The following is a 13,403-nucleotide window of genomic DNA, read 5'->3' on the forward strand; positions in this document are numbered from 1 at the left end:
TTGACGATAACTACACTACCTTGGTCATTTGCGTGCGTGCGTGCGTGCGTGCGTGCGCGCGCGCGCGCGCGCGTTTGTGTGTGTGTGTGTGTGTGTGTGTGTGCGTGCGTGTGTGTGTGTGTGTGCGTGTGTGTGTGTGTGTGTGTGTGTGTGTGTGTGTGTGTGTGTGTGTGTGTGTGTGTGTGTGTGTGTGTGTGTGTGTGTGTGTGTGTGTGTGTGTGTGTGTAAGGATTGTCTTGCGCCTACTCATCCACCTATGTCGGAGAAGCAGCGCTCGTCTATACTTTGTGCGCATTTCTGCGTACTGCTCGTACTTAATCCAAAAGATGGCGCTTTAGAAGAGTTGAGCGAGGGTTTCCACGCTTTTCGTAAGGAAGTATTTGGGTCCTTAGTCCATGGTCGCATGGGATCGTGGTCGCAGAGGCCCGCTGTAAGTTCAGAGCTTGTCACGCCTTCGTGTGTTCTTTTGTATCTCGTGTGTTTTGCGTTCCTCGTCTCCATTCGCTGTGTTTAATTTTCCTTGTATTGCTTGTCTTTCTTGGCAGGCGCTGAAGACGGGGGTCACACAGCTTTCCGTGAAGTCATAACCAGAATAGAACTAAGGGGGCGTTTGCGCTCAAACTACGTTTCTGTAATACAGTACGCGACGAAGCGGAGATATTTAAGGCGCGTTTAGATGTCCAGTTGAAGGAACTTGAAGTATAAAAAAATGGCACACCTTTTTATTTTTATTTCACGGCACCGTGTGTGGATTCGGCTTACATTAAGCCCTGTGTGTCGCGTTTTTCGTTCATTGCACGGACCTTTAGACGGCTCTTGATTCTGCAGAGCCCATCTGTACACAGAAGGTGTACCATTATATTAAATGTACTCAACATTTCGTTTATCAGTTTTCCTCAAAACTCCGAGCGCATAGTTATCTCAAAAATTGTATGTTGTGAAATAATATTCGTTATTCTGTGTTTTTTCCAGCAGGTGCAACTTACGACACTCGCTTCGACGAGAAAATATATTACCCACGTATCTCAGATTTCTGTAAACTAATGCCGTTGTGCCGAAATTTCGCCAAAAAAAAGTTAATTTTTTTTAAGGATTGGCAGTATCGCTCTCTATGTCACTCTCGATACCAAAGACGTCCACTCGAAACGAAATCTGAGCGCTGTTCGCATCGTAACCTCGCACTCTCTCAACTCGCATTTCCCATCTATCAAGATGGGGTACGGTTCGCGATCAAATGCTCAGTATTAAACTGCCGCTTTCTTTTTCTCCTCGGTCCTTTCGTCTTTGACAACAGTTTTTCGTTAAACACTTGGATCTCCTATTCCTCGCATTGCGTCTTTTTCTTCTCTTCCTTTTTTCTTTATAGTTCTTTCTTCAGTCAACTATCTAGCAGGAGCTGTCATATACCCGTCTGATGTTTTCAAAGCTCGCAGCTGTCGCCTTCGTCGCTATCATGAGCTCGTATTCGAAAACTTTTCCACCTAACTGTTCTTTTTTCTATTTTTCTCTCAGTGTCTTCTGCTCTCATAGATAAACGTCTTATCGTAATATGAGTAATATTTCTTCTTTATTCCTGGAAAGTAATAGTTCAGTCGATGTCTTTCTTGGTGTATGATGGCGAGCGCATCATATAGGATGGAAACGGCACGCTTCTTCGTCCGCATTATTGCAGTCGCACTGAGGAATTTTAGCGTGGCCACTTCCGTGCAAGAAGTGTTTCCTTCATAGCCCGTTTCTCCTCTGTCGTGACGTCATGGTGTCACGTGGTCAGCCTTGAAGGCGACGCCGCGAGCGACGGCGCGAGTTGGAGCCCCGTTTCTCCTCTGTCGTGACGTCACGGTGTCACGTGGTATTGAAGGCGACACCGCCGCGCCTGAGGAGCTGGGTTGAGCTCTAGTAATATGCTTCGCATAAAAAAGAAAGTAAACGGCCACGCTACACACACAAAAAACTACCAAAAGAAAACACTTCTGGTGAGCAATTTCCTGCCTGCACTGGCTCGAATGTTCATTTCACAAAGTAGTAAAGTAACTCGAGGCTTAGTTTAATTTCTACAAAGAGAGAACCGCGAAGTTCAAGTCTATGAGTAAGGTGCGGGAAACGTTTACTAATGTACTTGTTTTATTTTTTTCTTGATTCTTGCCCGCTTTTCTTTTTTTCTTTTTCTTTTTTTTTTCTGGTGACAATCCAATTCACGAGAGCCGCATCACATCACTGAAACGCTAGTTAAGCGTTAACAATTTCTTTGATCTTCCTTTCACTCAAGCTTTTAGAAAATCGAAGTTTTCGGGCGGTTGAACTATCGATTGTCGATTAACTCAGTTTCCATTGATCAAATTAGTTTGCTAGCCAAGGTGATTTTTTTGTAAAATGTATTATTGTAAAATGATATTGTAAAATGTATTATGTTATAGTGTACCTCTCTGAATCAGCGAATAAGGAATAAAAGTAGCTAATTGTAAATATAAGCTACGCGCAGACTACTGGGGTATGCTTGGGAGACAACCATTTCCTCTAAAATATCGAACCCCTTCGTATTGTATAGGAGCCGGGGTCGGGCATGTAAAACGGTATAGCTGGCCCATGCGGTCGTCCGACTTATCCACGCCAAGGACGTCGTTGAAGGGAGGAACAGGTTTTCATCGAAAACGAGAAGTAGCTTATTTTATTTACGATATCTACATGAGGAGTAGAGAAGGTTACGAATCATCAGTCTAGCAGTACTGAATTGAAGCACACCCTGAGGAGCCGAAAGAGTCCGCTTAAATCCCCTCTGTCCTCCCTAGGTCCCTAGTCGAGAGAAATCTTCCGTCACACCTTCGTCCGTCCGGAGCGTCCAATGTGGTTGAAGGACCTGCCTTTGAGGGCGATGGTTCACACATTCACTCCCGCGCATTTTTTTCACTGAACACACCGAAAGGAAAGAAGATTTGTATACAGGTATTGTCACGCTTGACATAAACTAGCGCGTCTTGGTTAGTAGGATGACCCAGAAATTAGCTGTAGCGTCTGTCAAACGACCTTGACGGTTAACAGTGGCCGTGAGGAAACGGCATAGAACGCTCTTTTCTAGGAGTTTTTTGCTCCCATCGTCGGGGACGATGGGAGCAAGAAAGCCTTATCAACCTCTGCCCAATGTAATGCAGACGTAAGAGATGCTCAGGGCTGGCCCATATATCTTACCTACGCATGACCAATAGGACCTATACCGTACCTAAACTCCCTCTGTTCGTCTGCTGCTTGAGGTGTTTGAAAGTAGATGCGAAGTTTCCGAATTGCCGTCGTTAATCTCTTCAGTGCACGGCTTATTGTGTTAGCAAGTTCCTCGTTTTATAGCGTAATGAGGATCTCTGATAACGAGAAAGCCTTAATTTTTGAACACGTAACGACCGCTCATAGTCCCGTGGTTTTCAGCAATAAAGATTGACTTCTTTGTAAAAGCTCGCCCCTATCCAGCGCACACTATCTGCTCATATTTCCGAGAGACAGTGCTTTTTTTTTCTCATGCAGCCGCTTTCTATCGGCGCTCTGTTTCCTTTTCGAACTGTTTTAGAAACGTTAATCACTTTGTTCTCGCTGCAAACGAGGCCTTATTATTTTTTTTCTCCGCCCAACTAGGGAGCTTGAGCTAGGTCAACACTGTTTCAATTATGTCGCGCACATTCCCGCAGTATAGCGTGATTGATCGCGCTATCGAATGTAATAGAGTTTAAAGATATTTCGAAATTTCCAACGGTTTGCTCGGCCCAATTTCGAGAGCCCTTCTTGCCTTTTTATTTTCTTATAAGGGACGGCCGACGCCCGTCATTAACCGTTCTTTATTGCCTTGGCGCCGTCAGCGCCATCTGACAGCGAGCGCGCTGCTCAACAATGGAAGCTTCAAAGGGGCTGCTGGAGTGAAAGAAACGGCAGGGCATGCTGTTTCCGCCTGGCTTTTGCGGCAGTTCGACGTTTACAAAAGCGGCGCCGGTGATATATATATATATGCTTGTTTCTCTATGTTGACTTCCATTTCTGTGTCTCTGGAATCAAACGCGTCATCTTCCTCGTCGAAACAAATAAACGAAAATTTCGCCAACTTCTGGAAAGCGACCGAACGTCTCGAAAAAGACGCGTGATCAACCCTATACCAAAGTGAAGGAACCGATCCGCCGCGAGAGTTCTCTTTTCTCTTCTGCTTGTTAATGGCGATCCCCGCACACAAGTTGCACAGCTTTTTTTTTTCTCCCCCTGTGTTTTTTACTGTGTATTTACCATCATCTATACGCGAGTCCCGTTTCCACATAGAATAGAACACTTCCTGCTTTTCAATTCAGCGACTTTTAGCGACGTTGCTGTTGTCCTTGCACCTCCGCTTTCCCTCCTCTCAACTTCTTTCCACGGCCATCACCGAATCATACCCTGTATGGACTAGATCGTGCCGCGCAAGGGATTTTTACCTTCTTGCGATTACGTTGCTTTTCTTTTCTCTCACATCAAAAAGAAAAGAATCTAGACGGATATCCCAGGTTTCGAAAGTGGCTTTCCCATACGATCTATTCTCATATATTTTTCCGAAGCTATTTTATTTTTACGTGTATCCTCTCCTTACGTTCTTCTTTTGGTGGCCTCCCGCTGGTCTTTAAATCAGCGACTTCTCGCTCCGCCCTATTGAAAACACGAGACAGGAGGAGGAGGAGGAGGAGGAGGAGGAGGAGGAGGAGGAGACCGTAACGCCTCTCTCGGTTGTCTATTTCCTGTCTTTTAAAGCTCGTGACATTATTGGCGTTCCTCTCTTAGTCCAATAAACGCGAAAAGAAATGAAGAAACCACACAGAGCTTTCTTTCTTTTCCTTCATGTTGTTTTTAAACAAAACGTGAAATAAAATGTCTCCCCGGTAGACAGCTGCTAGCAAGACATAAACGACAATGTCTGCGAACACCCCCTCGAAAGACATTTTCAAACGTAGAAAGCGAGTAGATAGGATCGCCGTGCGTTTGTGACTGGAAGAAAAAAGTATATATATATCATCCCGATCCCGCTGCCGTTCCTGTTCTGTTCGACGTGTTTATTTGTTCACTTATCACGCCGCGGTGTTCGAACGTTCACACCCAAGCCGGTATTCTTTCTATCTACGGCCCCGTTATACGTACCGACATCTTCTCTCTTTCCGTCGGATTTGTTCTGTTTTGACATTTTTGTTTTTTGTTTTGTTTTCGGGGAGCGATGGTCTTCTCGTACTCCTATACACTTCCCTGTTTGCCATCGGGGTAGTGCGATTCTTGTTTCCGATTTCTCTGGTCCTCCCGTTTCCTGTCCACTTCACAACTTTTCCATCCACCGGTCGAGAACTCGCGTGTGTGAGTGTTTGATTTCTCGCCGTAGAAAAAAAAAAAAAAGCTCTTTTCAATTCTTCCTCAAGTTTTCTTTTGTCTCGCCTACCCCGCCTGTTTATCTCTCTTTCTGTTGTCTTTTTCTCTCTGCGTACGCTGTCTTCTTGTTGATTGGTTGCTTCCTCGCGTTTGTGAAGTAGACCTTGCGGGGGAAGGCGTGGACACGGCGTATACAACGTGAAGAAAACATTGTCGCGCAAGGTGTCTGGGGTTGAGAAGTAAATAAACGCGTGTACTGACGCTGCCTTACCGAAAGTGCGTTGGTGTGTCGCGTATGTGTGTGCGTTTGAGGATACTGACACAATATCCACGTGTCTCACGAACTACCCCCCCCCCTTTTTTTTTTTACCCTCGTTCACACACTTCCCGCTTCCTCCCATCCGCATGGCCCTCACAGTTGTCACTTCCGCTTTAACTTCCACCCCCCCCCCCACCCCCCAAGCCCCTCTCTCAGCTCTTCTGTCAACGGCTCCGGTGCGATGCGTGTTGTTTACTGGCCGCTTCGGTCTAAAGTCGTAGCCGTTCCATTTTCGCTTGTCCCTAAGAGCGTCACTGAACCGTATTTACCGACGTCGTCCCCGCCTATGCCGCCGCCGGCTTCTGGAGCCCAACTTTCTGGCGTTCCTTGCGAAACGCTTTTTTTCCGAAGAAAATGGACTTTTGTAAGAGGCTCTCTCGTAAGCCCCGCACGTGTACCCGCAAGAGCGCGCAGATAGAATCGGAGAAAGGGACAAAGACAGGTTGCGTTTCAAATCTTACTCTCAGCTTCGCGCTTGTGTTCTATGTCCTAAAGTCAACTGCGCAGTCCTAGAATCTGCTTCCTTTCTTATTTCGTATCACTTTATTTCTTTCTCTTTTATGGAAACGTTTCTTTTCTTCTTTCTTTTGTCTTGCGGCGTAGCGCAATAAAAGAACAACAGTGCAACCGTCCTCGCATATCCCGGCAGTCCGAATTCCCACCCCGTAAAACCGCCTATATATCGTCTTGACGACGCCACACAGCGCATTACCGGAGGCTAGCATTCTCGCTATGCAGGAAGACAAACTTTTCTTGAGAATACAGAGGTCCGTTTTCGAAACCTAGTTAAAACTCGCTCGTACCGAGGTTTCTCGACTCGCTTGTTCTTATCAGCTACAACGTATGACCTTAACGTAATCACGCCTGGTATGGTTAGGTTATAGCTGTTACCCAGAGTAATAAGTAGTCAGCTGCATCGGACATAGCGCAGTCGTACGAATGGCTCGTGTGTGCAGGCAGGCTGCTCAGGGAAGCTTTTTTTATTCACGTGATGATAGCTGCACGAGGTCTGCTGCGCAGCGCAGTCTATAGTGGCACCTCGTATTTTTCTGCAGACCGGCCGTGGTGGCGTAGGAACTTTGGCGATGCGATGCTATGCCCGAGGGTGCGGCATCGAAATCCGGCCGCGACGATGGCATTTCGATGAGAACGAAATGCAAAAAAAAAAAGAAAAGAGAACACCCGCTTAGCGTGGATTGGGTGCACGTTCAAGAACCCCAATTGGACAAAATTAATCCGGAGTCGCCCGCTACGGCGTGCCTCGTAATCACGTTGTGGTTTTTGGCACGTAAAACCACAGAATGTAATTATTTTTAATAGTTCTGTGGTTCTTGCTATGGGAACGGGTCTTCGGTCCTGTCTCGTATATCGGCAGTATCAAATCACCGATTTCTATTTTCTTGCGTCCTCCGATGCGACGGAGCAAGACGCAGGAAACGAGATGTATATGGCTCAGCGAAAACGTGCAAGCAAAATACAAGGAGCGATCGGAGTGCTACGGTGGCGGTCTTGCGAAAACCCCGTATTACTCCAGGGGAACGCGGTGAGAGGCGTTGTTGAGGCTGTCAGAATCGATTGCTGCGAGAATAAGAACTGAACTTCGTTTTCCTCATTTCCTTTTTCTCAGTATCATACTTTGTATTTATTTTATTGTAAAGAGTGAGTGGTGTGGGTGTGTGTATGTGCGAGCGCACGTTTGTGTGTGTGTGTGTGTATTTTGGGCCATGTGAGATTGCGTTTTTTTAAGCTAAAGAAAAAAGACATATTGCCCTGTTACTCTTGATTGTATCGTCCTCGGAAGCGCGTGCATACAAAGTGCTGACTGTTGCGAAATTGCGGTTTTGCAATGGCTTCCAGAGGGATGTCCCACGACCGTCGTTGTTGAAAAACGCGGGAAGGAGATTGGCAACGTTTGAACGTTCCTCTGGCCTTTTTAGAGCGCAGCTCTTAGTCGCCCGTTCCTGGGTTGAGCGTTGGCGTCCTTCGGCGTAACCGAATGAATGAGCACAGCGAAGGATGAAAAACGGCGACAGCCAAGAGAGCGCGAGGAGAAAAGCTGAGGAGAAGGGTATGGCGAAAGCCTGAAAAGGGAAGCGTATAGTGCCGCGCAAAACGTGTTCTGCAGCGACGATCACTATACGACGTGGCGCCAGAGTTGCACGTGTCGTCTGTTCACCGAAGACGCCATCGAAAAGGCATGCGGCGAGCGCGTCCACTGGCACCATATGTGGAAACAAAGCGCTGCATGAGTGGAGGTCTGTCTGCGGCGGCTGCTTTGAATCGCGCCCGCGCGTCACCCACGCGCTGCCTCTCGCGATCTCCCGATTAGCGAGACAGTCGCGCCACACCGTTTTCAAAGTGCCGCAAGAGAGAGATTGTCCGCACCAGCCAATATATCGCGAGATGAAAATGCGTATAGAGCTGCTCCCAAGTTTCGCATTAGGGAGTATCGTAATTGTCGGTCAATTTTTTCTTTCTTTCTTTCTTTTTCTGCAATCTTCCGAGGACCTCAAGTAAACCTTCATTTTCTCAACGCAGAGTACACGCTCCCTTTTCAGCTGACATGGGGATATATTTTTTTTCAAATGTCAAAAGGGGGATGGAAAGGGGGGGGGGGTAGTGCAGGTGCAGCAGATCAGAACCTTGGCTGGAGCGTCGACGTACTCTGGTAGCGATAGGCATTGGTGAACGAAGTGCCGCCTCCTACCCCGCGTTGCTCGCTGCTCACTGATATAAGAATCACTGTGACTCCGTGCACAAGGGTGCGGGAGTGAGTGTGTTAGTCCACGCCTTCAACGCGGGTCCTTCGACGACATTGGACGCTCCGATTGGACGAAGGTTGGACGGCAGTTTTCCTTTGCCTAGGGATCCAGGCAGAACAGAGGGGTTTTAAGCAGACATTTTCGGCTCCTCAGTGTGCTTCACTTTATTCATTCTAGACTGATGAGATGTCACGTTCTGAACTCTTCTCGTAGATATTGCGAATAAGCCCAGTACTACTCGTTCGCTATGAGAACATGTTCCTCCTTTCAGCAGCGTCCTTAGCGTGGATGAGTCAGAGGACGGAATGGGCCAGCTGATCCTTTTTATACGTCCGACCCCAACTCTTTACAACAGTTACTAAGCACCGTAATTAAGCTCCGAAATTCGCTGTGGGTAGACCCGGTGCTGTACTTACTGTGAGGTGAAATCCACGACTTCCGATTGTCTAGTACTCTGGGTAGCGGTGTTCTTGTCACTTGCAGCAGCGGGTGGCGACTTCGCGTCGTTGGTTTCAGGGGTCGTTATAAGCGCATGCTACTCGCTCTTCCGTGGCTTGTGTACAGGTCGCGGGAGAAGTAGCTCAACCATGATGCATTGCGCTTGCTGCCGCCCGTTTGACACCTTGCATCATGAATTTGGTCGTTCCGTGTCTTTCATTGCGTGGCACTGAAATTATCGCGTTAAATGCTGTCATTGCATAGCATTTTTATATGTAGTTGCGCAACGTTATGCATAGCTCTATAGCGTCACGTATCGTTCTATCGCGTTTACCAGCTCAACCACTATAAATCATTCAGGAGTGGCATGAAACTCCAGGCGCATGTTTTATTTTATTTCCTAACATACTACCAACGAAATCTTAAAGGTTGCTCATAATTTTGCTTTAAAGATATGTCTATTACTAAGCACCTCATGTGAATATTGAATGGTGCATTTTTTTTTAAATCATGTGCTATTTCAGTGTTTTTGTTTTCTTTTACCTTTTTTTACGTTTACTTTGGAGTATCTTAAGGCCGTCTTGGTCGAAGGCCCATGCCGCGGCAAAGGGTTTAGCCGCCATTCACGTGCTGCGTCAGACTCATACGAGCGCCGGTAACAGATATGGGGACAAAAGTAGACAGGAACTGCGCAGTTCATATCCGTAAAGCCCGACTGTTTCAAGCGCTCCTTCCTGGCTGACAGAGATCGTTAGCGCCGGGCAGACTACGTGCTTCCTCCGCCAAATCCTTGTGCACCGTATATGTTGATGGCCGGTTGTGCTCTTGCTTCTTCTGCTGCTTATATTTTGCCCTCTGGAGACTTCTCTTCGGCGACTAGCTTTTCTTAATCCTCGGCTGGGCAACTTCCTTTGCACCGGTCATCAGAGCGAAATCGGCCTCGTTCCTTCTTGTCATCGCAGTTACCTTATTTTTCCTCGCTCCGCATTCTTATCCCTGCTGCTTTCTTCCTTCTCCTTCATCTTCTCCTCCTCTTTCTTCTTTTTATTTTCTTTCTTTATTCTGAATCACCGAGGCGCGCACATGCAGCGTGGTGATCGTCAAAGGACTGCTGCTGCTCCTCTTGCAGATAATCCAGCCTTGTTATCCCCAGATTGCGCAGCGCAAGACATTGCGTAACATAAGAATTGGGATTCGTTGCCTCGCCGGTGCTTGCAGTACGCGTGCGTGCAGCGTTCGTGTGTGCGTGCCTCCGCGCGCGCTACGCAACGCGATAGTCAAGCAGTCTCATTTCTCGGCCAGTGCCCGCTGTTACTTCAGCTCTTGACCGTCGCTGCTGTCTTTTCTCATCTGCGCAGAGAAGGTGTGCGCGCTTCGTGCCTCCTATACTTTGCGTCGTTCCTACTCTCCGCTCGTTATCCTCCTCCCCGTACACCCTCCTCGCCTGAGCAGCACAACGCGCCCGCGTGCGGGATGTTTCGAAACCTCGCGGGAGCCTCGGAGAAAACCTTAGCGCTGCTGGGACGTTTGCAGAAGAAAGAAGGAAGAAATTGGAAAAGAAAGCACAACGAAAGAAGTTTGGCGAAGCGAGGGGAGAGAAGGGGACGCGACAGTCGAAACGCTGAGGTCATTCAAGGCGTGTCGAAAGACGTGGACGAAGGGAACGCCCAACAGAGGGAATGGCCAATGTAGCCCGTCTTCCCCGGCAGGTCGGTGTGCGCGCTCCCGAAGTGGTCCTTCAGATACAACCGTGGGCATTTTGAGGCCGAATTCGTACGTGCGTGCTTATGTGTATGTGCTCCGAGAAATCCAATTTCAGCGACGTCGGTGTAGCGGGGCTTCTTTCAATCCCTCGCGTGCCAGTTCTCTTTGCTTTACGTGTACCGATCTGACCGTACCTTTGCGGTGCCCTTGTTTCGCGTAGGCACAGCCTACTTTAGGGCAGCGAAAGTGTAGAGGTCGGCTGAAGGGACGCGCTCTTTGACAGCCGCCTCTGATTAACACAGCGGTTCTCTTGTCAAGGCTCTGAAAATGGAGCGTTCACTTCGGAACGGTTTTGTCGACGTGAAAACGTGGACGTTTACTTTTATTATTCTTTTCCCGGCTGTAATGAGTTCGCTATAGCGAGCTCTTCTGGATGAAGTGAAAATGCTCGCTAAACGCGTTCGATTGCTTCGCTTATTCATCCTGTCTGACGCACGACGTCGCACTCACTCTGAATGGGAAGCTTTGTTCTTAAGCATTATTCACTCGAAATGCCTGTTTTACGAATGGGCCGGTGACCCTGTCAGGTGTCTTGTTTTTTTTTCTGTTGTCTTGGATTTGCTCTCTGTGCCGGCTAAGTGTGTGCGAGACTCTCCATAAGGAAACGAATGTACAGGCAAGAAATTCTAATCAAGCTACCCGAGTACAGTGATATTGTTTGGGATTCATTTTTGGGCGCTTTATTACGCGTGCTTATTTCTTATGAAAATTTTCCAGGCCATTCACCACGTGGCTGTGACAAAGCGCTTTTTAACTTAAGATCGCGCTACCGCAGCTGTAGTGAAAATGAAAACGAAATCTAAACAATCCGGATGAATTGTCAAAAATGATAAAATCTGCTCAATATTGTGCAGCTGTCAGGCACACCTGTTGTGGTGAAGAAGGGAAGAAAGAATCCACGAGGATTATAGAAGAGAAAAAAAAAACTTTAGTGGTTGTACAGCTGCCAGGTACATATTTAGTTATTTATTTACTTGTTTTTTGTTTGTTATAGAATTGCTCATTCCTCAGTTCTCAATTACTCAGTTCATGGAGAATGGACTCACAGTTTCCTGATTGACTCTCATAATCAAGATATGTGCAAAATTGAGTCTTCGTATAGTTTAGAATCTTAACTGAATATTGTGAGTTTGAAGGATTCTTTGAAATAATTGGTTTCTAACTTCTTAACTTGATATACTAAGAAAATAGTTTATTTTCTCTTACGGTTTGCCCTTTGTCATATTTAATCGCTGCTTAAGGGGCTTGCTGGTCGTGATTTCTTTTTTCTTTTTTTTTGTCTCTAGCTTTTCTAGTATTTACCCAGGCAATAAGGAGATAAAACAGAAATTATTATTCGTGGATACGTCTCTTGCATGTAACGCAGTACCTGCCTACCACGTCGCTTTAGCGTATCGCGTACAGTGTCCATTGGTACTTGACGCGTGTAAGCAGCTCAGTGAGAAGACTTCGTCAGCTTTTTCCTTCCTCACCCATACTTTCTCTCGACGTCGTCATCCATCATTGTCAAAACAACACCGACCCGCCATGCGACCAAGCATTGCTCCAAGGCGCCTCTAAAAACTAATGGAGTATCTGACAATAACTATAATCCACATTCCTCTGACAACCATGATTGAAACTCGGTCCTCTTCAGTGTTTTCCGAGGACTCAACGTCAAACACTGGTAGCCCGAGGCTTCCGGTCTTCCGGGCGCGAAATGTACGCCGAATTCTAATCCGTATCCAGCAAAAAGTTCTGCAGATAGAGCCTCAGGGGGGCGCCTCGACAAGGGAAGAAATTATAGGGGGGGGGGGGGGGGAGGGGGTTAGGTCGCACAGGCTAGATTTGCCTGTCCAGAATGTCACGACGTCCACAACAGTCGACACGTGACAACTCTCGACTCCCTTAGGGTATATGAAACTCTCTGCGACGATAGGCGAGGAGACTGGGCGTCATTATCGGACGTCACCGATCACGCGCGTTCCCGTACAACCCTCACTTCACTCCCGGCGCTTCTCGCAGTTAAGCGAAGAATCTCTTGCGGCGTGGGCTCACTTATTCGTCGATGCTCAGTCTACGCTGCAATTCACTTTGCTTAGTGTGTAAATGTATGAAACGTGTGTGTTAGAAATCATAGTTGAAAATTGTGAATTAGCGTAATGAAAAAAGAAACGCCTTCCGAATGGTTGTTTCAACTATATAGTACGTTCTCGTTGAAAAAAGAAAACAATATTTATTGATGACCACGACAGTAATACTACGCAGGAGTATCCCAACAAATTTTGTTCAGCTTACCGTACTCTCAGTATATATGGCGGAGATGTCTGTCTCAAATTTTCTCAGTAAGGATTTCGATTTAGTAAACGCGCGCGTGTATACTTGTCCTGTTTATTAACGCTGCAAGACATGCAGGAAATGGAAGTTCTGTGTAACTTCTTTCCTAATTATACGAACGTGATGCAAGTGCTGGCTCCTTTAGGTGGCGTAATCTAGTCGCGAAACACACGCACGCACGTCTCCGGAGGTAAAGACGTCAAAATAACGAACACAGGCAGAAAAGATACGCAGTTGTTTATTCAGTACGGCTGCGTGCGGACGAGCGCACGCTTAAGGTGCAACTCTGTTATGCCGAAATCTCGCGGGACTCTCTGCGAGGCCCCGCGCGCGGAACCAAAATGAGTGCTCGTCGTCCGTACATCGAAGAGGTGGTGTGCACACCTGGGACGACTCGTGTATAGTTGCTCAGGTGTAGTACCTAGAGCGAGTGCATCCCTCCTTCCCAGCAG

At 47.2% G+C, this 13,403-nt stretch overlaps 1 protein-coding gene across 3 annotated transcripts in view; it reads left to right on the forward strand.

Moving 5' to 3' along the window:
• Camta (Calmodulin-binding transcription activator) overlaps positions 1-13,403 on the forward strand; it is a 560,381-nt gene that overhangs the window by 406,851 nt on the left and 140,127 nt on the right. The window lies entirely within an intron of this gene.

This window comes from Dermacentor albipictus, chromosome 2 (genome assembly GCF_038994185.2).
Source record: "Dermacentor albipictus isolate Rhodes 1998 colony chromosome 2, USDA_Dalb.pri_finalv2, whole genome shotgun sequence".
NCBI lineage: Eukaryota > Metazoa > Arthropoda > Arachnida > Ixodida > Ixodidae > Dermacentor > Dermacentor albipictus.